This window comes from Crocodylus porosus, unplaced genomic scaffold, assembly GCF_001723895.1.
Source record: "Crocodylus porosus isolate Cpor-Errol unplaced genomic scaffold, CroPor_comp1, whole genome shotgun sequence".
NCBI classification, from domain to species: domain Eukaryota; kingdom Metazoa; phylum Chordata; order Crocodylia; family Crocodylidae; genus Crocodylus; species Crocodylus porosus.
In genome coordinates, this window is record NW_017728914.1 from 37,331,463 (window position 1) to 37,354,375 (window position 22,913).

At 57.0% G+C, this 22,913-nt stretch overlaps 1 long non-coding RNA gene across 1 annotated transcript in view; it reads left to right on the plus strand.

Annotated features, from left to right (window-relative positions):
• Positions 1 to 5,682, plus strand: part of LOC109310226 — an 8,312-nt gene extending 2,630 nt beyond the window's left edge. Inside the window, exons 2-3 of the long non-coding RNA XR_002101166.1 lie at positions 3,414 to 3,417; positions 5,672 to 5,682. This is a non-coding gene — a long non-coding RNA (uncharacterized LOC109310226). The remainder of the gene's footprint in view (positions 1 to 3,413; positions 3,418 to 5,671) is intronic.
• Positions 5,683 to 22,913: the final 17,231 nt, after the last annotated feature.

Consider the following 22,913-nt stretch of genomic DNA (forward strand, 5'->3'; position numbering starts at 1 on the left):
CCCCAAGGTCTGGAACAGTCTGCCAGCGGAGGTGGTTCAAGCACCTACATTGAACACCTTCAAGAGCAAATTGGATGCTTATCTTGCTGGGAGCCTATGAACCCAGCTGACTTCCTGCCCCAGGGGCAGGGGGCTGGACTCGATGATCCTCTGGGGTCCCTTCTAGCCCAAATGTCTATGAAATCTGTGAAAAACCTCTGAAACAAGTGTTGCATGGGCTGATTGGGACAGTGGCACCGCTGCCTTCAGATGTCCCCTCCCCAACCTGGGCACAGGGACGGCTGCTCCAGGACAGGAGACACCTCCAAATTACTTGGGGTGCTGGTGCTGAGGCAGGGTGCAAGCTCCTGAGTGCAAGATGCTTGCATGAGGACAGGCATCAGCTGGGAAGAGCCCCCGACGACCTCTCTGAAGCCGTCACTGCAGAACCGCCGCTCTGCAAGCTTGGGATGAGCTAGGACCGTCCATGGAGACACGAGAGCGTCAGGACTGCCATGTACTGGGCCAGGCCATAGGTCCATCTTGCCCAGTCCCCTGTGTCTTATGGTGGCAGGAGTTGGGAGTCTACATGGGTCTTTGGGGTGGGGAGGTTGCCCCCACACTTCCCTCTCTCATAGGTAGGTAGGAGCTGGTCACCAGCTCCTTTTATTGTATGAGGGGGACACAGTCTGGGGAAGGATGGGCCCTCCGGGCTAACACTGGGCGCCCGGGCCTGGGAGAGCGCTGGGTTCATCTTCCAGCAACAGCGTGACCCTGCGGCCCCTGCTCTTGGAGCAGCCTCTGGTTCTTCTTGGGCACAAAGCCCCAGCCATGGGGATCGAGCTGCAGCATCGTGTCCTGGCTCTGCTCCATGCAGAGAGCAGCTGGGAGAGCTGGTGGGGCAGGGGCCAGCTGGGACTGCCCGGGCTTCCCTGGGAAGGTGTGCTCCTCACCATCCATCTCCTGACCAGCGGCTGCCATCCCACAGATGGGGCCTGCATGTAGAGGTCTCGCTTTCCTCTCCCCTTGTCTCCTTCTGGGTGACCGTCATCCTCAAGACCCCATGGGAATAGCTATTCCCTTCTCCCCGAGAGGGGTTACTGAAAGGCGTTTCAGCAAAGCGTGAGGCCGTGGAGCAGATAAAGGTCCCATGCGTGACAGTCCCAGTACAGCACGAACCCAGTGGAAGATGCACCCGTCTTAGAGGTGCCCCCGGCCACCCTTCGCATTTGCCTTTGGTGCCTCACTCTCCCATCAGCGAACGCACCCACCGGTCCACACGAGCCACCCGAGCAGCGTGAAACATCTGCCAGACACGGCCCCTCGGTGTACAGGCTCTGACGCCTGGTGTTCCTGAGCCCCAGTCCCTGGCGTTTAATAGCAGTGTTCAGCGCTAATCACTGTGCAGCTGCAAGCATCTCATCCATTATGGCTAATGAGGTGGAGCTTCCAGCTCTTCTGGCACTCCAGCGCTGGCAGAAATTCCCCCCAGCAAAGGTTGGGGATGTTTTCTTTCGAGATAATTGCGCTATGCAAATTTGAGGTGTGACACCGACATCATCTGCTGCTATTAGGTGCAGGGGAGACCGGCGGAGGCTTGTCACAGATAGATATATAGAGCCAAATCTGTAGGTCCCCAGATTAATAATGAGTGCTCTGCCTCGGTTTCCAGGTCTCTCACAGCCCGTCAGACAGGTTTGGCTGGAACCATCAGCTCCGATATGAGCATTTGCTGAAAGTCACTGGGGAAATACATAGCTTTAATGTGTTTGGACCTCAAGAGCAACTCGGTAGGGGAGAGCCCCCGGGGACCGAAACAAAGGGGGAATGAGTGCTGGCAGGGAGCTCATCCAGCCTGCTTCCCTTGGCTAGCAGAGGTTTATCGACTCCAGGTCCTGAAGCCAACAGATTCCAGGCAAAACACAAACCACCAGCCAAGGTTTTGGGCAAGTCTCAAAAACAACATCCCCAGAGCTGGGCCAAAGTTTCCAGCTGCAAAAGGGCAACAACTTCTGAACTGAATGGGCTTGTTCCTGGACGTAAAGGAAGGGAAAGGGGCACATCCTCTGGAAAAACCAAACAGATGCCAGGTGTTTTCTACCCGACAATAGAGGTTTCCACTGAAATGCTTCTCCTCCGGCCTGGGACCCAGGCTGCTCCGTCTCCCAGGAGGATGTCAGATGCCTGCTGGGATGGTCCTGCCTGCAGACATCCGCAGGCTCTGCTGTGAACCCTCTGGCTGGATGCTTTTCAGGGAGAAATGCTGCTTCCTCAAGCTCCTCTGCGGGAACACGGCCATCTGAGCGCACCTGAGCAGGGCGGAAATGCAGAGCACGCCTTCCATTACACCGATGCAATCAGACCATTAATCCTTGACGGGCCTGGCTGAACTTGGGATGCTCTGGCAAACCTCCCAAGCTCAGAGGAGATGGCCAGCCCGAGACATGGTTGGTCTCCATGAGGGAACCAGGAGGCAGCTGCAATACGCAGATACCTTGAGATGCATCAGGGAATTCCTAGCACTTCGGAAACATCTAATTGTCAGAACAAGAGGATGTGAAAGATGGACTCAGATGATATACTATCTCCCCACACCCTCTCCCTGCCAAGCCAGTACCTTTTGCTTTTGCATGGGGCTCTTATGTGAGACAGAGGAAGCCCGAGAGAAATGGAGCTGTGTTGCTATGCAAAGGAGGGGACGATGCACAGTGAAGGGCAAATCCAGACAGGTCCCAAGGACTGACCATCACGGCCGGCCCGTGACGTGAGGAATGTAGCCGGTAGTCCCGGACAGGCACCTCTCAGTGCAGCATCGCCAGCCCAGGCAGGTCTCTGGATGCAGGTCACCCCCGGCCCTGTGCTCTGCAGGGGCTCCCCACCGAACGGAGCCGGCCGCGCCGGCATTTCCTTGGGCAGGACCAGGCAGCACTGATTTGTGCAGTGACTCCCGTGCCTGGACCGGCCCCGGGCCACCTCCACCAGCTGCACTCGACCGGGACCGGGCAGAGGCTGGGGACACAAGGGGGGCTGGCACAGCACAGACAAACGGACAAGCCCCCCCGTCCTGAAGAAACAGCACTCAGCCGGTCCTGGCGGCAGGCCGGGGGAGCAGAGGCAGCGAGGAAGGCGTGCGGGGGGGCAGAGGTGAGCCGGCCCCGCTGTCCCGCAACCGTGGGAGGCTCTAATCAGGGCTGTGATGCATGTGGAGGCCGGAGGGTCCGAACTGCAGCCCCCAGGGATGTGGCCCTGACACCTGCAAGAGCCCAAACCGGGGAGGCCAAATGCACGGCCTGCTGAGACCAGACAACCCTGACCGTCTCAAGGGCGAGCAGCCATTCCTGCGCTTGGGAGCAGTCCAACCATTTTATGTTGTGCTTCTTATCTCCCAGCTTTAATTAGTGCATTCAAAAGCCATGCGGGTCCCTCAGGCCCAGGTGTGTTTGCATTGCTATCTAGCACTTACCGACCAGCAGAAGCCGAGGCTTTGATCATCCAGAGCACTAGCCCTTGGCCAACATCAGAGTCAACAGTGCAGCGAGATCGGGAGCCCCCAAAGCCCGGGGTCGGGACCCGGGACCCAGGCGGACGTGTCAGGCGAGCAGGTGCCGGCCTCCCGGTTGGGCTGCAAGGGGTAAGTGCAGAGCAGCGTGTTGCACAGCGCCTGGGGGGCTGGCGGGACACAAGGGATTATTTCCCGTGTGAGGCCGGGAGCCCGCCGCAGAGACAGGGGCGAGAGCCCAACCTGGCCAGGCCAGGGAGCACAGCCACCGCCCTTCCAGGACAGGCCAAGTTTGGGGGTGTCCCGAGAGCTCCCTGACAGGGGGCTTGTGTCTCAGATTAGAAAAGCCAGTCCCGGGTCAGCACAAAGCAGCAACCAGAGCCAAGCCGGCGTTCGGCAGCGGTGCCATCGCACTCGCGCGCTGGTGTCTGTTCAGGCCTGACGAGAGCCGCCGTGGAGCCCCAGACACGCGTCCCACTTTCAGCTCCCTGCAAGGCAGTTGCTTCATCACTTCTTTCTCCAGCAGCTGCTGCTGGTGCCTGTCCTTTCCGCAGAGACTTGGCCAGGAACTTCTTCCCGAGGCACCATTGCTACCCAGAAAGCACGTTCCTGCTTCTTGCTTTGGGGCCAGGTTGCCTGATCCCTCCAAAAAGCCCAATATTAATAGCTCATTGCAAGTATAATGACAGCGGCAACACCCCCTCTTTCTCTGGGCTTAACAAGCAGCTGCCTGCCTACAAGCCTATCATCAGACCAGACCCATTTCGGAACCAAATTGCTCCGTTTGTTCGCAGTGCACAGATTCACTTTGTTCCTTGGCAGCTCTGTTGCGATAAAGATGCTTTCACGGTAGTTTCCAGCCTCCCCGCGGGGCGCCGTCTGTGCTGCCTTTGCTGGGCTTGCCCTTGAGAGCATTGAGAAGCACCTGAATGAAAACCCCAGAGCCCGGCTCTGGAGATGCTCTGGTCCACATCACCCCTAAACCTGGTGCAGACACTAAACCAAAGACCTCCACGCTGCAGGAACACCCTGCCGCGTTCTGGACCCAAACTCAGCAGCTCCAGCACACTGCAGTGCTACAAGCCAGTTGTCCTGCAGACGGGGGCTTGCTGAAATCTCCAGTCCAGATCTGGGTACTTCTCTGCTGGGCTAAACGGCAGCTGCTGCTGCATCACTGTCATGACACGTTCTCCAAGTCATCATTCTCTGGCTCCAAGTAGTCGTGCCCATGTGTGTCACGGCGGGATGGGGGGTCCGGCGGCAGGGCACACAGCACTTCAAAGGTACATTGCCCCTGCAAGCCTAGGCCATGCAACCTGTTCCCAGCACCCGTACACATGCACAGCACCAATAGGAGAAACCCCCCCCGACACCCCAGGGTTGAAAGATCAGGAGGCAAAGAGGCTGTTGCAGCATCCAGTCTCTCCCCGAGCCTCCTGACCACCCCACCCCTCCTCCCTGGCAGCAAGCAGCAGGGAAGGAGGGATGAAGAGGCACGCAGTCAGCACCAGCTGCAGCCCAATTACTTCCATTAGCGGCATTTATCTGTGCCCGCACGGAGAGGCCCTGCCATCGGCGTTCTCCATCGCTTCTGCCTCGTGTTGCAGCTGGCACAGTTCCCCGCTAGCCGGGGGCTGTCCGAGCCGGGCAGGGGGGCCACCAGCACAGCTGCCCTTCGCAGCCCCCACACCAGCCTGGGAGTCTCAGTGTGCCTCTCCGGAGCTTGGCTCTGTGCAAGACCAGGCTGTCTTGGCCCCCGCGGCTGCCCTCAGAACCGCCTTTGACTTATACTGGCATTGCCACGGAGCAGCCAGGGGCCACGTCGTAGGCTGCAGCTACTGCCCCACCTGCTCTCTCCTGCGGCTTTTCTTCCCCTGTATCTACACGGTTTGTCCCAGACCCTCCGCTCCCCCAGGAGTTTGTGGCAGGGGAGACCTGGCTGCATCCTGGCCCCTGTATACCAGGGCAACAACGCGGAGCCCAGAGATGAAAGCAAACCCCTGACGAGATGCTCTGCAGTAGGAAGAGAAACCTCGAGCACAGTCCTGACCACAGAGTTAACGCCCACACCCTGGGCTTTGCAGGTTGGAGCAGTCGCCCCACGCCGCTTGCACAGAGCGTGCTAACCGCAGGCAGGCGAGGGTTTGCACGGGGGAGGCAGGGGATCGAGATGCAATCTCCCTCCTCACGCAGGTGGGAGTGTTTCCTGCCCAGCGATCATCCAGGGCTGGGGCCAGGGCTCCCCAGGACGCGAGCCGTGCATCTGTGCCAGAACGGCATTTCTGAAGTGGTGCTTCGGGCACTGGAAAACACAAACACTCCCGCCTTCGGCCCCTGCCGCAGCACTTACATCCCTGGCAGCGCTTTTATACCAGCCTGTGGCAGGTCCAGAGCACCTGCAGGGTCTTTGCAAACACATGACAGAGCCCAGCACGAGCGGCAGCTTCACAACACACCGCCGGGCTCGGCGGGCAGGAGCTGGACGCAGCCCTCGGAGGTTTCAGAGCGAAATGATGGAGAAATGACTCAGTGTAGAAAACACGGGCGGAGACGGCTCAGCCTCCAGCTCGTCGCAGCTCCCGGGGTGGCAGATACAAAGGACTGGCCAGCCCGCGACTGGGCTGGGACGCCAAATGCATTCATGCTCTTGGCAAGCCCGGCGCATTGTTAGCGCGGCAGGGCAGCGCGAGCACTGATTGCGGGGCCTGATGTGGGCGCCTCCCGCATCCCCCGGCCCCCAGCACAGGGGGAGGGGGGCTCTACACCTGACACGGACTGCCTTGTTTTTATCTTTAAAGCCGTGCTTGACTTGACCAGGCCTTGAATGAACGGGGTCCAAAAAGTGAAATAGGGCAAGCTCCCAAAGGTGTGGACCCTGCTCTTTAGCAGCCCTGAGCACCCACAGCTCCCAAAGGAAGATCGTTAGCATCTTTAATGGGTGCAATTCTCCCCGGCTGCACAGATGCTTCTCCCCAGCTCCTTCATAAGAGCAGGCACCTGCCTGGGCTCCCACCCTGGGCAAGGGCTCAGCAGAGCAGTCTGGAGGTTGAGAGCGGCTTTGCTATGCTGCAGACGTGATTTGTAGCTGCACCCAGGGTTGGGAGAAGAAGTCTCTGGTGTTACTGGCAGCTGAGATAATGAGGCTTTCAGAGCAGATTTGGGCCTAGAGCAAGGGGAAGGAAAGGAAACTTGAGGGGACAGAAAGAAAGGAAGAAGCAGCCCAGCAAAGAGCTCAGAAGAGGGGAAGGGAGTTGCACTTTTGCAGCAGCCTGCACAAGTGTGCATGCACACGCCGCTGACAGCTATGCCTCTCGGAGTGGTTCATCCTGCAGCACAGGATGAGCTGTGCAGACTTCTCACTCTGGCCTCTGTGGTCAAGCAGCTGGCCGCCCTAATAACCCACGCAGAGCTGTTTCCCTCAGCTGCAAGAGATTCTCAAGTCTGACAAGAATAGCAAAAACGCCCCCCATGCTTGAGGCCTGGGGTGAGAAGGCAGCCAGATGCTGCAGTTCTTGTTCAGCGTCGCTCTGAAGTAAATGCTCTTGGGACTTCCTCCGGCCCAGCAGTCAGGAAGAAATGCTTCTGTGGGCATCTCGTGGCCCATCTGGGGACCGGGGGCGAACAACGGCAGTTCAGTCGGGCATCAGAAAAAGGAAGCCAGGCACTGGCAGCTGGCAAATAGTGGATTTATTTTATTTTTTTATGGCCAGCTTGAACCGTGGAAAGTGGAACTGGTCCAGCCAAGCTGAAACAGAAACTTTGCAGGAGGAGTCAGTGGAAAAATAAAACCAGTGGTTTTATTTGGGTTCAATCTAGAATGCTTTTTGCTCTTTTTAGACAGCAACTTTCTTTTTTTAGCATTGGGTCCTTTTGCCTCATTTACAAACTAATATTTCCCCTTCCAGTGTCTGTCCATTTTCAAGTGGAAAATTCCATTTTTGAAGAAAAGAAGTAAAACTCGTCTTGCGGATCAGGCTGACACAGCAAGTCCCGGCGCTTGTTTTATTTCCAAAATACTGAAATCATAGAAACATAGACAACGAGGGCTGGAAGGGACCGCAGGAGTCGCATCTAGTCCAACCCTCTGCTCCAAGCAGGACCAGCCCCAGCGACATCATCCCAGACAAGGCTTCATTGAGCTGGATCTTAAACACTGCCAAGGATGGAGACTGCACCCCCTCTCTGGGTACGTGTCCCAGTGCGTCAGTCACCACCCTCCTCGTGAGAGAGTTTTCCTAATATCCAACCTCAACTCTCCTTGCTGCAATGAAGCCCACTGCTCCTTGTCCGTCATCTGCCCCCGCTGAGACCAGCCCAGCACCATCCTCTTTGCAGCCCCCCGGCAGGGAGGTGGAGGCTGCTGTTCAATCCCCCTCGGTCTTCTCTTCTGCAGACTCAATCAGCCCAGTTCCCTCAGCCTCTCCTCACCAGTCCTGTCCCCCAGCCCCACAACCATTTTCTTTGCTGGACTCTCTCCAATGTGTCCCCGTCCTTTCTGTAGTGGAGGGCCCACAGCTGGACACAGGACTCCAGATGTGGCCTCCCCAGTGCACATATTAGTAGACCACCCTTTTGAACATCAGGAGCGTATTGAAGATTTGGGAAGTCCTGGAAATCCTGTTCCTGCTTCTTCTTATTCCTGACTCAGTGGGTGACCTTGCCCAGGTCCTGTCTGTGCTTTGTGCCTCTCTTGCTATATCTAGGGAATGGGAACATCCCACATCTACCCAGAGGTGCTGTGAAACGCATCCTGATGGGCACGCTGTATGCCAGGGGAGGCCAGCCCATGTGAGCCTCTGCGAGTGGCACCTGGCAGGCCAGGGGGGAAGCAGAGCAGGCAGGGAGGGGAAGGGGATGGGAGTGGGACTCAGGGAGGGCATGAGGCTAAGTTATGGCAGGCCTGCCGAAGAGGTGGACCCCGCTGCTCCGTGCACATGCGGCACGAGCCCCCCCATGTTCTGCTGTCTCGACCGTGCGGCAGACCGCCCTTCATTGCCCAGCCCCGGCCAGCGGCCAGCTCAGCCCTGGAAAGGCCGGCGCTGCTCTCATCTCACCAGGATCCAGAGCTGGGATTCAGGACTCGGCTGGAGTGACTCGGAGTGATGGCATCATTCGGTCCCCGATGACATCGCTCTATCAGTGATGACATCAGTCATCCTAGCCTCTTGCTGCTGTGCTGGCACCACCAGTTTGGGCCAGTTGGACCCAGTTCCACGGTCCTTGCCCGCAGTGAGCCTGGCCTATCCAAGTAAAGGGGCTTGGCATTGCCTGATCTGAGGCAGCCACACACACGTACCTGCTGGCAGCATCCCTTTCCCCCGACCGACTCCACCCAGGCTGCCCTACCAGACATTTTTGGATTTCCTTCCCTGGCTGCTGTGTTTAAATTAAGACTCAGCAAAAAGCAGTATAACAGCACTGTCTTTTTAATCCAGTGACCCCAGCTGAGAGCAAGTCCCTGCAGAGAGTAAGGCAGGACTGGCCAAGTACCCGTGGCCTGCAGTCAAGCCTGCTTTAATCTCCCAGCCCCTGGTGCCTTTCCAAATCTGCTCTGCCTCCAGGCCAACTCTTTGCCTTCCAGCCTTGGCAAAAGGAAGCAGATATCCATCACACCCCAGGTCAGGGAAATGGGGTCTTTTGTCCCTTTATGGGAATCAATAGCCCAAAATATCCCTGAGCTCCAGGGACTGGGCAGGCTGATAGGTATCTCTGCAAGAAGCTGAGCATCGGGCTGGCTGCATTAAGTCTAAAAGCATTGCCCCAAGGGAACAGACTGACTCACACAGCCTCACTGATGATGGCCAGGCCCAGGAGCTTCCTTGGGAAAGCGCAGTGGTGAGGACTGGCCTTGCACCGACTTCCTCCGCTTGGCCACCAGCTCCTGCCGTGGCACGCGAGGGGATTAACTGCTGCCGTTTGTCTTGCTCACAGAGGACCAGATTCTGTTCTGTCATGCTGGTGAGACAGACTTCAAGTGTCAGCTCCCATGCAGAGCTCTGAATAACACCATCCAGACTGCAACCTGCGCGTGCCGGGAGCTGTCTGGAGGAATGGCTTGAACAGAGATTTGTCTTTAATACCAGATCTGTCTCATGCATTTTCAGATCCTAACTCTGTTTAACCCTTTTAGCATCTCTCTCTGCAGAGAGGCCGGCCTCGGCTAGCTGCGCACGGCTGAAGCAGTGCATCTCAACCAGGGGGCCATGAGGTCCTGTTACAAGTGCCACACGGTATCCCCAGACGGGTGCAAACACCCACACAACTCCCAAGACAAACCCAGAGATTTCAAACGTGAATCCAGAGGGTCACAAACATCTGGCGTGTTCTGGGCTTGCGGAGGTCTTTGCAACAGCTGAATGGCTCTAGTATTTTTCCATAGTCATAACTAAGTGAAAGCTGGGAGCTGGCATTTTCCAAGGGGAGCCTCATGTCTAGCGGAGGTTGCCTTGAATGTAAAAAAGGGTGAGAAACCCTGAGCTGGAGTTTATTGCTGCAAAAGTGCTAGCACTGGCGGGAAAGCTTCCCGTGGCAAATCCTGACAGTTTGGTTTTTTGCTTGCGTCAAAAGGTGCACCCAAAAATGCATTATTTGAACAAAACTTTCCAAAAAAGAAAAAAAGAATCGGGAAAGTCTGGAACAAAAACCGTGCATTCCAGTACCCAGGAAGTGTTTTGACATTCGAAGACAAAATGTTACCTCCTGTCCAAATTCCCACTGGGAGGCTGCACATCTGGTTAGCATTTGAAACTGTACCTTCAAACGAGTCTCGGTCCTGATTCTCCTGTGGAAAACCTCATCAAAATGGTCACTTTTCCCAGGGGAGTTTCACATTCAGTCCAACCACATTTTCCAATGGGAACATGGCTCGTTGAACTATTCCACCCAGTTTTCATATGCACTGGTCAGACTGGCCAACTGGGGCACCCTGCTAAGCCCAGCAGCGCAAGTGACCTGTTGATAGGGTGCAGAAGCTCCTGTCATCTGGCTGCACGACAAGTCCCCTGTTGAATGAAAGCCAACAGCTGCCTTGCCCCAGGCCTTCATTTGCTCCCTGCATGAATGACTAATGCATGTTTCAGCACAGCCTTGCTTCAGGGAAATTGTTCTTATGCTTTTAATGGGCCCAAAGACGGGGGCCTGAAACCTTCAAGTAGTAAATGGCAAGAGATATGATCTATTGCCGGCAACTGCGAAACCTGCCTGTGTGATGCATGCTCGCTGTCTCTAATGAGATTCCTGCCGGCTGTCACAGCATGCGCCATACACTCGGCAGAGCTGGAAAGGGTAGAGAAAGGCCACGGCAAAGCATAAGAAGCGCCGGGGTGTGCAGGCTCTGGGCATGCACGCAGGTGAGAGCTTCCTCACCGCTGTGGGCCATGTTCCCCAGCAGCCTTTTGGCCTGTTGTTTGCATTAAAAAATCTTGCAGAGGATTGTCGTGAGGCTTGTGAGGGTGAAAAGCTGAGTGGTGCATCGCTGCCTCCTGCTTCGACTGCTGCGGACAACAGCAGATGTTGGAGAGACCGATGGATGTGGTGAACCTTGACTTTAGCAAGACTTTTGATATGGTCTCCCACAACAGTCTTGCAGGCTATGTAAGGAAGGATGAATGGACTGCATGAACGGACTGCAAGGTAGATAGAAAACCAGCTGGAGCATCGGGATCACGGGGTAGTACTCGATGGCTTGATGTCTAGTTGGCAGCTGGTACCAAGTGGAGTGTCCCAGGGGTTGGTCCTGGGGCTGGTTTTGTTCAGTGTCTTCATCAATAACCTGGAAGATGGCAGACATGCGCACCCTCAGCAAGTTTGCAGATGACACCAAGCTGGGGGGAGTAGAAGATATGCTGGAGGTAGGGCTAGGATTCAGAAGGACCTCAACACATTGGAGGATTGGGCCAAAAGAAATCTCATGAGGTTCAACAAGGTCAAGTGCAAAGTCCTGCACTGGGGAGGGAGCAACCCCCTGCACCGGGGCAGGTTGGGGGTGGCAGGCTGGGCAGCAGCTCTGCAGACAAGGACCTGAGAAGCTGGACAGGAGCCAGCAGTGTGCCCTTGTCACCAAGAAGGCGACCGGCATCCTGGGCTGCATTGGTAGGAGCATTGCCAGCGGACAGAGAGAAGTGATTATTCCCCTCTATTTGGCACTGGGGAGACGACATCTGGAGTCCGGTGCCATTTTAGGCCCCCCGCTACAGAAGGGATGTGGACACATTGGAAAGAGTCCAGTGGAGAGCAAAGAAAATGGTTGAGGGCTGGGGCACAGGACTGGTGAGGAGAGGCTGAGGGAACTGGGCTGATTCAGTTTGCAGAAGAGAAGACAGAGGGGCATTTAATAGCAGCCGTCACCTCCCTGCAGGGGGGCTGCAAAGGGGACAGAGCTGGACTGCTCTCAGTGGGGGCAGACGACAGGGCAAGGAGCAGTGGGCTCAAGATGCAGCAAGGGAAGTTGAGGTTGGATGTTAGGAAAAACTTTCTCACCAAGAAGGTAGTAAAACACCGGAGTGGGTTATCCAGAGAGGTGGTGGCATCTCCATCCTTGGAGGTTTTGAAGCCCCAGGTAGACAAAGCCCTGGCTGGGGTGATGTAGCTGTGGCGGGTCCTGCTTGGAGCAGGGGATCGGACTAGATGTGACCCCGAGCTCCCTCCCAGCCCTCCTTGTCTGTGATCATATGGCTTCGCGTCTGTACGTGCCTAGGGTGCAGAACATGGCCAGACCCAGAGCTGGAGTCGGACGTGGGCACTGGCGGGGCCTGTCCCCTCCTCCTGTGGGTCCTGATCACACCCAGCATCTCCACCCTCCTCCACGGTTTGGCTGCTGTGGTACCAGGCTTTCAACACCAGCCCTGGAGAATTCAATCCTAGTCCCTGCACCAGCCCCAGCAGCTCAGGGTTGTGCTGCAGGCTGCTCCCACCTTCAGGGGCAAGCAGCAACGCAAGGCAGTAATGAAGTGCCAGTCCCGGGGGCTCTGCAAAGAACCAGCTGTGGCTGCCGACGTCCCATTTCTGGTTCAACCTGAAATCACGTCCCCTCCAGCAGACCCTGGGGGAGTAGAGGTCTGACTGGAGGGGGCTCCCAGCTGGCCCAGAAACACATTCAACCTCACTAAGCGAGAGCACAATCCAAACCCAATTTGGTCTCCCCATGCCTCAGCTAGGCTTCAGGTCAGGGCCTCGATGTGTGCGGAGGAGGCGTGCATCACACATGCCTGCTACACGTATGCAAACAGGTGCTGAAATCACCCAAAGGACCTGAACTGCGCAGCTGGACAAGGAGTTCAGCTGAGCGTGAGGAGTCTTTATCTGCCGTTACTCAGGCATGTTGCTTGCCAACCTCCAGGAGTGCCCTGAGAGCTGGCATTGCTTTCAGAGCCTGGGAAAGCACAGAATAAGCTGGAAGTTCCCTCTGATGCCCTGGGTTTGGGGACTGTAACGACCTTTGGCTGCAGTAAAGTGGCTGAGGTTCCTTGCGGCGCTGAAGACGTTGCTGGAAGGCTGTCAGGCACTGCGGGGGCCAGGTGGGGGGAGAAGCAAGCGAGAATAGCAATGTACAGAAAATTGAAGGGCAGCTTAAATCCCAGGCGTCGGCGGGGCTCTTGTTCGGGTTTGCGAAGTGCATTTGAGCAGAGCTGGCCAGAGCACAGGACTCGGGCCTGCAGGAAGTGCTGCTTTCTGAAAGCTGGCTCCCATCCACCTTGGCCCAAAACCAGGCTTTTGTTTCATTTGGACTTCAGTCACCCAGAGCCTTCCCAGCCCCTGCAGCTGCTCAGGGCAACTGGTCTTCCTATCGGTTTCATTGCGCACACTGGCATCTGCCCATCACATTAGCATCTACCCCGCTAGGCCAGCTCGGGGTGCAGACATGCCTGTCCCAGCTCAAGGCCGGGGACTCCGCAGAAGTTCAAATCGAATGTCCAGGGCCCAACAAACAGGCGTTTTCAACAGAGCTGTTTCCCTGGGACACTTCCAAGCTACTCTCCCTTTAAATACTTTTTATAAGTTTCTTTCAAATACCACATTTACCCTCTGAACTGCAAGAGCTCCTGCCTTTCAAACATGATATGAAATATTCATGACATAAACAAGCCTTCAAAACTGCCATAGCAGAAGAATCTAATATTTAGTCTAATTTAGTGTCTGCAACAGCAGCCAATCCCAAATGTTTGCAGGAAAAGGCATAAAACCCTGCAATGCATCTATATGCAAGAGGCTTCACCACGCGCTGAATTCCTTCCTGACTCCAGCTGGTGACCAACGTATGCCCTGAAGCATGAAGATTAGTTGTCCTTGTTGTTTCCAATCTGAAAAACGGGGTGGCAGGCACTGTTCCTCTGCCCATCACCATCTAATCCTTTCTTCAGCCATGTTCAGCCAAAGGAGTTTGCATTCATCATCATGATGCTGCAAACCCAGCCTTATTTTCAACTCATGTTTCAGGGAACAGGCACCATGGCTCAAGTCAGAAAGCAGCAAGGCAGCTCACTTAATTCCCTCTTGGCAAAGGCTCCTTATCGACCTGGTCTTCTCCGAGCTCAGCCTAGTGAAAGGATTGTTTGCAGTGTCCAGGGGACGTGGCAGCTTGCGGGTCCTTGCTCCCTGGGCAGAGGCCTGGCCTGAGGCATAGGGGCTGGTTAAATCCCACGGCTGCTTCCATCACAACGTATGCGCAGCAGGGTTATGCTCCAAACCTCTGTGCCCTGGGGTGCTCCCAAAGTATCAGCAGCCGTGGGAGAGTCCATCAGCCCCCGCTCCAAACCCCCCGTGGCGCGTGACCTGAGCACAGCTCTGGCAGACCAGTGGAAACATGGCAAGTCCCCTCCCTGATAAAATAGCTGCCACTTGGTTGACGTGCAAGCCAGCTGGACCAAGGAGCACTGCGGAGCGAGGGGGAGGCGGGCTGTGTGCCTGTCCCCGCTTGCTTAGCCAAGCCCTCCACCTGACGGACGACGTAACGCAGCACAGAGCTAGCACCCGAGGCCGTGGTAGCACACGCAGCAACGCAGCGGGTCACGTTATCTACCACCGTGGCTGGACACAGCCTGGGGGACATCACTTCTCCCTGCACAAGTGCTGACGAGGGCTCTGCCGGGCAGAATAAGGAAGGGGAAATTGAACCTTACCTGTGGTTTTTCCCCGACGTTTCCAATTATACCCAATACGTTATGTTTGTCATGTGGGACTTCCCTGCCACTAAAAGTCACTCCTGTCCTCGAGCCAGCTCTCTCGGGCATGGGCCTTGGTTCTGCCCTTCTCTTTCTTTTCCCACCAGAAAGTGACCCTGGTGTTTTTAGCCAAGCTGGCCAGCCCCACATCCCAGTAGAGACCAGGCATCAGGGAAGCCGGGGCTCCAGGCCTGCGTCCCCCTTTGACCCTGGGGGTGTCACCAAGCCATGCTGTGCCTCGGTTTCCCCTCCTGGCCTCTGTCTGCTTATCCTGGAGGCTCTCTGGGGAGCGGCCTGCCTTTCTTTGCACGTCTGTAGCGTACGCAGCAGGACCCGGATGGCGACTCCGGCCGGGCTTTGTGGCCGTAGACACAAGAGCTGCCCGGTTGCAGGGCTCCCAGGCACGCTCGCAAGGCAGGCGGCTACAAGCCAGGCCCAGCCTTTTCCTAGCAATGCATGCAGCCAGGATCTGCTGTTGATGCTGTGCTCTTAACGCCGGCTCAAGGGTTTCTCAGGTCGTGACATTGCTTGAGGTCTGTTCCCGGGAACTGCACTTCTCAAGGGCAGCCCTCCTCCGTCAAGGGAAACCAGCGCTGCCCAGCGCCTTTATCTCGTCTCTACCCTGCCAAGCCGGCCCACTTTCCACTTCCCCAGGCACGAGAGCCGTGTGCCCACGTCGCAAGGAGGACGGCGCGCGCTGCGCCTTCCCACGGGCCCAGGGCTTTCCCTCGCCTTTCCTGCCTCTTCCGCAGGAGCCTGCGACGACCGGCGGTTTGGCGTCTCTTCCTTCCGCTGCCCGGGGGCCAACCCTGCGCAACCCGTTCCTGTTGCGCCCCATCCAAACGCTGCCTCGGTGCTGACTGGGCATATGTTAGTACGGGTCTAATTTAAATCCTCCTGTTCCTTCCTCTCGGCATACGTGTGCGTGTGCAGGTGGGCGCACACTGAGGCCGCTGACGTTTTACTTTCCCCGATGCCAATGCCGCAGTCCCGCCAGTGCCCCCGAGGACAAGCCGCCCCTGCGCTGAGTGAGCGTTTGTCGAGGCTCAGCGCCATGCAAAGGCAAGGGAGGGACACGGGGCGCGGTGGCACATGGCGTGATGGGTCTGGGCCTGATCTCCCTTGAACATCTCCTGTCACCTGCTGGTCCAGTTCGCCGTAGGGGGGTGGCTGGGCTCCCCCAGCCGGGGTGCGCCAAGCCAAGCTGCTAGCTAGGAGCCCCTCCAAGGAGCCGCTCCCTACGGCACTGCTGCACCCCGTCGCCCGCTGAGGATGTCTAGGGAGACCAACGTGCTGGAAGGGAGGTGTCCGTCCTGCCCCCGGGGCCTCCCAGCCTGTGGGGTTCAGGCCACAGAGACATGCCTGTGACCTTGCAGTGATCAGACGAGACCTGGCCCTGGCTCTCAGGTTGTCTTGGAAGAGGCTCAGCAGCGGTGGCACGCATCAGAGCAGGTGACTCCCGTGTAACAAGCTTCACAGGAAGGAAGTGGGCTGATGGTTTTTAAGAGAGCCCAGTAGCCGGGGCCGGGGCTGACTGCTAAATTTCTCTGTGAGTTACTGAAGTTGTATGTGAACTTGCATCTGATGTAGCACACCTGAACTGGGATGGGACCTCTGGTTTGGTCTGATTTTGAGGTCTTCGGATGCTACGTGGAGGCTCTGGAAACCTGAGGGGCTGGGGTTTAGTTGACAAACCCTTGCTGACAATGCATTGAGCACTCAATGGGTTAGGGGCCAACTGTACGTGCTTTGGGTGCACGCTTCCTTGAAGGTGCATCTTAAATCTCCAGCTGCAATCACCATGCTTACATCTGCAAAACTGAGAGCAGGAGAGAGGGCTAGTGAAGACCATGCTGGACATCAGACCCCTGCCAGTATAGGCCCTGTATGGGAGATGTACTGCATGTGCCACCAGTTACTGAAATGCAGTCTCCCCCAGGTCAAATCCACCTGCTAACCAGAGCATGGGTGATGATTTTAAGGCAGGGTTGCAAAAAAGGGAAATCATTCCAAGTGGTGCAGTGATAGGCACTTGCTTTCTCCCTCGGTCAACATCACACTGGGATGTGAGGCTGGGAAGAACGGGGTCATTTATTTCTTACAAATGGTATTTTTCAGCACTCCCCTTCCAGGCCTGTGTTCCCCACTGCTGCTCTCTGGAGGTCTGTGGGGTCGTGCCAGGGGTGGATTTAGCCTTCCTTGCGAAATACCTTCTCACTGGGACATATTTCAAAGGGCTTTTTTTTTTTTAATCCAAGCAGACAGCATGGGCTTGTTTCCAGTGGGGTCATCCATGTGCTCAGCTTTGTCCTGACAGGGAGCCAGGCAAACTTGACCTCCTCCTGGCCCCTCCCCAGGGGCATCCCATTGCCGGCGTATTTATTATTCCTGAGCAGGAAGGTGACTGGCACTGGTGGGGGGCTGCCTACAGCAGAGTAGGTGAGGGCCAAAGAGCTGCTCCAGCTGCGGTGCAAACACCGGGGCAGCTGGAATCACAGGCGACCGGGGAGCCTCACAGCCACTTGCCCTTGACTGCCCAGGCCCAAGGGAAAGGATCCCTAGCAGCTGGAGACACCTCCAAGGTCAGAGCTTGCACCCCTGGTGCATGCAAGACACAGTCACCGTCCTCGAGGTCCATGCAGATGCCCCTTCCCTTCCCTGAGATGTTTCACATCCCCAAGATGACCCTTAGCTCTACCCCCGCAAAGCAGGGACGTGCCGTTGTAATTCCCCAGGACCCCACGAGCCCTTAGCCATGAATGGGGGCTCGTGCCCAGCGGCTCTTGTTCCAGGACTTGCCAGTAGGCAGAGTGGACAGATGTGGACCTGGTGGTGCTGGCTAGCTACCCAGACCAGGAGGTCCTTTCTCAGCTGAGACAGCAGCTCCAGTCGCTCGGTGGACTCCCAGCCAAGCGGCAACCAGCCCAGTCCTCTTTAATGGTACAGGTGCCAAGCCATCGGAGCACAGCTCCAAGCAGAGCTTGTCTTCAGGCCAGGCATGGGGCTGGACAGTACTTTGCCTTGCACAGAGCTATTCGGGCCTGTCCAGTCGGGACGTCCCAAGGGCGCTGTGACCATGTCTCTCAGTCCTGGGCTTGCTCTTGAGTGCACAGCGGGGCCCGCGGGGCAGGTCTCCGCACAGCGCGTTCCCTCCTCTGAGACCGCGCTCCTACGCCTGTCGAAACAGCAAACGCTGCCTCCAAATTAAAAATCTTCTGCTTCATGTCTACTTTGATCAGCAGCAACTTCTCCAGACGAAAAGATAACACTGTGGATAGAGGAGCAGCTCCTCCAAATTAAAAGCTTCATCTTGCTTAACAATTTCTCCACTGCAGTAATTAATTGTTCAGGGAAAGTTCTCAGCCCTTGGTTGCTGGACTGGTTCCAGGTGCCAGGAGACAAGGAGCAGAAAATACTTTCTAATTCGTCACTTAGTGAGGTCAGCCCTTCAGCAGGAGGCACACTTAAGTTGACCAAGAAAATCCAGCCTAAGAACAGTAAATCCCAGCACTGGGCTATGTTTGTAAGCCAGGCTGCAAGTGGTGGGTCCCAGGTCTGCAGTGCTGGCATGGTCTGGGTTATGTATTTTATTATTATTATTTTTCATAGATTTCATAGACATTCGGGCTGGAAGGGACCTCGGAAGATCAGAGTCCAGCCCCCCGCCCGAAGGGCAGGAAGTCAGCTGGGGTCACAGGTTCCCAGCAAGAGAAACTTCCAAATGTTTCTTAAAAGAGTCCAGAGTAGGCGCTTGCCTCATTATTATTATTATTATTTTAAGTATATTTTGTATTCCAGTTCAAATGAGCCAAATCAGTTCCAAATCGTATCGATTGAGCAGAACTCAGTTGTTCCAAAAACCGTATCGACTGAGCAGGCAGAAACTCAGTTATTCCAAACACTGCGTGTGCACGGCGCTACAGCTGGGGAGCATCCTCCACCCCAGTCCTATCACCCAGGGACTTCAGATGCTCCCAAATCCATTGGCAGGCATCCTACTTGCGGGCCCAAGCCCAGAGGTCTTGGGGTTCGGATGCCCCCAGATGCTACAGGCAAGCATCCTCCATCCCAGACTCTTTAGTCCCTACACTTGATCTTCTGGGTCATGCATACTGCATGCAGGCCCTGCGGGCACAGGTGCTCAGATGCCCGCTAGTCCTGTCTTCCCCCCACGGTGCTGATTTACCTCCCAGGGGAGGGGAGGCCTTACTCTTTGGACCCGGAGTGAAGCCCGCGTAGTTCGGTGGAAAGGCCCCGCATGACTCCAGAGGGGTTTTAAATATGGGCATCTGGGCAGCAGTGGGAGACCACTAATGTGGCTGCTTGCTGGGTCTGCTCCTATGACTCTGAAGGCATTGCTCAAGGTAGGAGAGGGCTCACAAGGCCAGCTCCCCAGCGACTGGCAGTTGCATTGGGGACTGCCAGTCAGGGCCGCATTGCCCTGGGAGCAGGACTCAGCACACAGCAGGGCCCACCTGTCGCTGGCTATCCCGGTCCAGCGTCACCAGAAGCCCACCTCAAGCCCGCCGCAAGGAGAGCAGCAGCTGGGGATCCTTCTGCCGCGTGCACCCCAGGCACAGATTCCTCCCGTCTCGCTAACCAGCCGCGAACCTGCTTTCCCCAGAGAGCGGCCTCCTGCACGCCCTGTCATTCCTAACATGACATCAGAGCGGGATAATTAGTGCTGTGTACCCGGTTTGGTGCTGCTTAACGAGGGCGTCACTATGGAGACTGGGAGGGGATCTAACGAGCTTTTTCCAGGGAAGGGTGGAGATGAGTTTGCCTCTATTTTCAGAGCCTCTTTATCTTGCAAAATCCAGCAACCCTCACACCTCGTGCGCTGCACCGCGCATCCCTGCAGCTGTGTCCTGCGCAGACTTGCCTGCCCACCCTGGGCTTGCAGCAAGGGCCGTGGCCTGGGCTCGCGATGGACCCGCAGGCCTCCTTGCCCGCATGAAACAAGCTATGGTCCAAGCCACCCGAGCAGCCATCCCAGCCACCCACAGGCAGCAGAAACCAATTTATCAGGAACCTTCCTGACTCCCTTGTTAAATATGGTAAAAAAAACATGGAAAGGGCAGAGCCCAGGGAACAGGGAAGGGGGTCTGCTCCCTCTGGCCTGCAAAGGGACATCTAATCTGGCTGCCAGACTCGCGGGGGCAAGGAGAGAAAGGACGGGGGAGGCTCCAGGAGCGGGGAGTCACCTGGAGAGGCTCAGGCGTGGGGAAGGAGTGAAAAGACTGGTGCTGCTCGATGTCGGCAAGTAGCACGTGCAGACCGGTGGTGCCCTGGCCACAGGACATGGCCGGGGCCAGGAGCGTTCAAGGAAGGGCTAGGGGAAAGAGAGCGCTTGCAGGGACATGAGGCAGGACAAAGCTGAGCCCTTCCAGGCAGCTTGTGGTGCAGGACGTGGTCCCGCAGACAAGGCAGGGCCTGGCGGGTCAGGGCTGGGACAGCAGCAGGAGAGAGACAGCTGCAGCCCGCAGCCCTGCCTGCCTCCTTCCTCTTCCTCTTTAAATTGGGGAAGTGCCGGGCAGCGGTCAAGTCAGGAGTCCCAGGATCCTCTGGGAAAGTCCTGTGCAAGGAGTGCAAGGAGTGCTCCTTTGCAAAGGACTGCGGTTGCAGCACGGACGCGGGGGCCACGCTCAGGTCCCCGGTGCCTGGGATGGCGCGTGGGCGCCTCGGCTGACTGGAAGCAAGACTGACTGACAACTTACAAGGGTGTCACCCAGTGCAAACCAGTCGCGGCCAGGCCAACGTGCAATGGTGGAGAGCAACCCCCACTGGTTTCACAATCCCCAGTGCATCGCAGACACTTACTGGAACACACGTGGCGTGGGTCATTTCTTGTGCTTTTTCTGGTCATGTTCACCAGAAGGGCAACATCCTTCCAAGAAAACCTGGCTGCAGTCCCCAGACCAACAAAGGTGTCTTTCCCAGCCAGCAGAGCTAGAGATTCACCTCCAAGCCAGCCAGGAAGCAGCCTGACATCACCCCACTTATATCTTGCATTTCCCAGGCAGCCAGTGGGTTAGCCCTTTCCCTCAAAAGACGCAGCATTGCTCCATCCATCATCATCCGGCCAGGAAAGGCTGGTTTGAGGGACCCAGAAGGTTTCCCTGGAAACTACTGAAGTGTCAGGAATTTCCAAAGCCTGTATTAGCTGATCCCATGAAAGCAGCCGGAGCTGGTGGGAAGCCCTCATGGGACACGTGGGAACCAGAGGAGTTCTCCCGAATCGTGCTCAGAGCTGGACTGAGGCCCTGCTGCGGGGCTTGAGCTTTCTTTCTTCCCATACGTTGAGTCCAGCGGTTGCCCCTTCTCCCCAGCCTGCAGCCAAGGATGTCCATGCAATGCATGTGGCTCCAGAGCACGAGGCCAGCCCTGCTCCTGCCATCCCCGCTCCCCCGGGCGGGAAGGCGCTGGCTGTCCCTAATCAGGACCCTTCTTCCTCTGTCTCTATGGTCTTTGGCAATGGCCTGTCTCTTCCTGCCAGAGCCCCTGGCTTGCTTTCCGAATCCCTACTTCTGGATCCCCAGCTGTTCCCTTGGCCACAGGCCATGTTTAAGGTAGCTAACTTTTATCAAAGCTATCCCAGGGGATTTTTTTCTCCCAACATAATGTCATTAATTGCATCTTCTTAAGCTATCCTATTAATATCTTGAATAGCCACTGGGAGGTTGACGCCGATTCCAGTAGACTCCTGGCAGGTCTGGGAGGTTCACAACCCTAGCCATGTTCCCAGGCTCCAGGTTTGCACAGCCTCTACACGCCTAACAGAGAGGGGCCAGCCCTGAGGACACACAGAGCCGCTCCTCCCCACCCAGAGTGGAGCCTGGCTGCCCTCATACAGGCTTTTTTGGGGGGTGGGGAGGGCACCTGGGGCTCTTTGGGGTGACCTGATGTTCCCTTTGTGCCGGCCCTAGGCCAGGCCACGTTCTCACCCCTCTGCTCCAGAGCACCTCTCCTCCGTCTTCAGTCCCAGCCCCCTGGCATGGGTGGCTCTGCAGTGCCCGCACAGCCTCAGCCATGCTGCTGTCCCTGTAGCCGCTACCTCTGGGGCCCCGCACTGTGCTGCCCCCGCATTGCACCTTTCTTTGAGGGACCTCCAGAAAGCGACTGTCCCTGCCTCCCTGCCACCCGCTGCAGCGGGCTCTCCCCAGCGGCCCTGGCTCTGCAGATATTGGAGCCCACGCAGACCCCCGGCCCCGCACCACCAGCGCTGCCAGGTGTGCATGGAGACAGCTCTTGGCCCAGGGGGGTATCCCGCTCATGGTGGTGGTGACACTGCGGGCAGGACTGCGCACACTAGGGCACAGCTGGCTCTGGGGTGTCTACCTGTGCTGGGACACTGGGAGTCCCTCTGGGAGCAGGCAGCAGTGGTAGGCTGTTATCCATTGTGCAGGAAGGCTACCGCACACTGTTGACCTCTCTGCTACCTGCCAGGAGCCCCCATGCTGCTGAGACGTCTCTGCAACGGTCCTCACAGAGCAGGACTCCAAAACTACATCACTGCTTCATATCAGGGAGTGTAATTATCCCCATTTTACAGACAGGAAAGTCAGGACACGGAGGGACCAGGACGCTGTCATTGCGGGTACTTACACCTGCACACCCTGGTGAGGCGGGGAGAATGGTCCCTTCCCACCTCGCAGGCGGAGAAGCAGCGCACCGGGGACGTACCTGCTCCCAGGACAGCCCCGTTGTCACTTCTGGGGGCTCTGAGCTGCCGCAGTTTATTTGCCATTTCAGGTTCACAGGTTGTAAGGCCGGAAGGGATCTTTGGAAATCGTCTGGTCCAGCCAAGATGCGACCTCCAGGCTCTGAACGGGCTTGTTCTTGCTCTCGGTGGCCCACACAGCCCTGGAGCCCACGAGGGCCCACATGCCCCCTCTCGCTGCTGCGTGCCCAGCCGTGCCCATGCCCCCATGTGCCTGGGGCCCTTTCTCCATTTCAAATTTGACAGATGAGAAGCACTGGTGTGAGCTCAGCGCTGGCCCCAGCCCACTTCTGGTGTGACTCATTCAACAAGCAGCGTGCTGCCGCTGTGATAAGTGTGCGAGGAAGGGAGGGAGGGAAGGAGGGGAGGCGACCGCCAGTTGCTGCGCAGAGGCAGCACGACCGCCTGCTCCCGGAGAGCCCCAACTGCACACTCCAGAGAGGGAACTTGGAGGAAGCACGGCCAAGAAGGCGCTCGCTGCTCGAGAGACAGTGAGGCCCCCAGGTAAGGCCATCTCAGCCCTCCCTGCCCTTTGCCCTGCAGGTCGGGAGGCTAC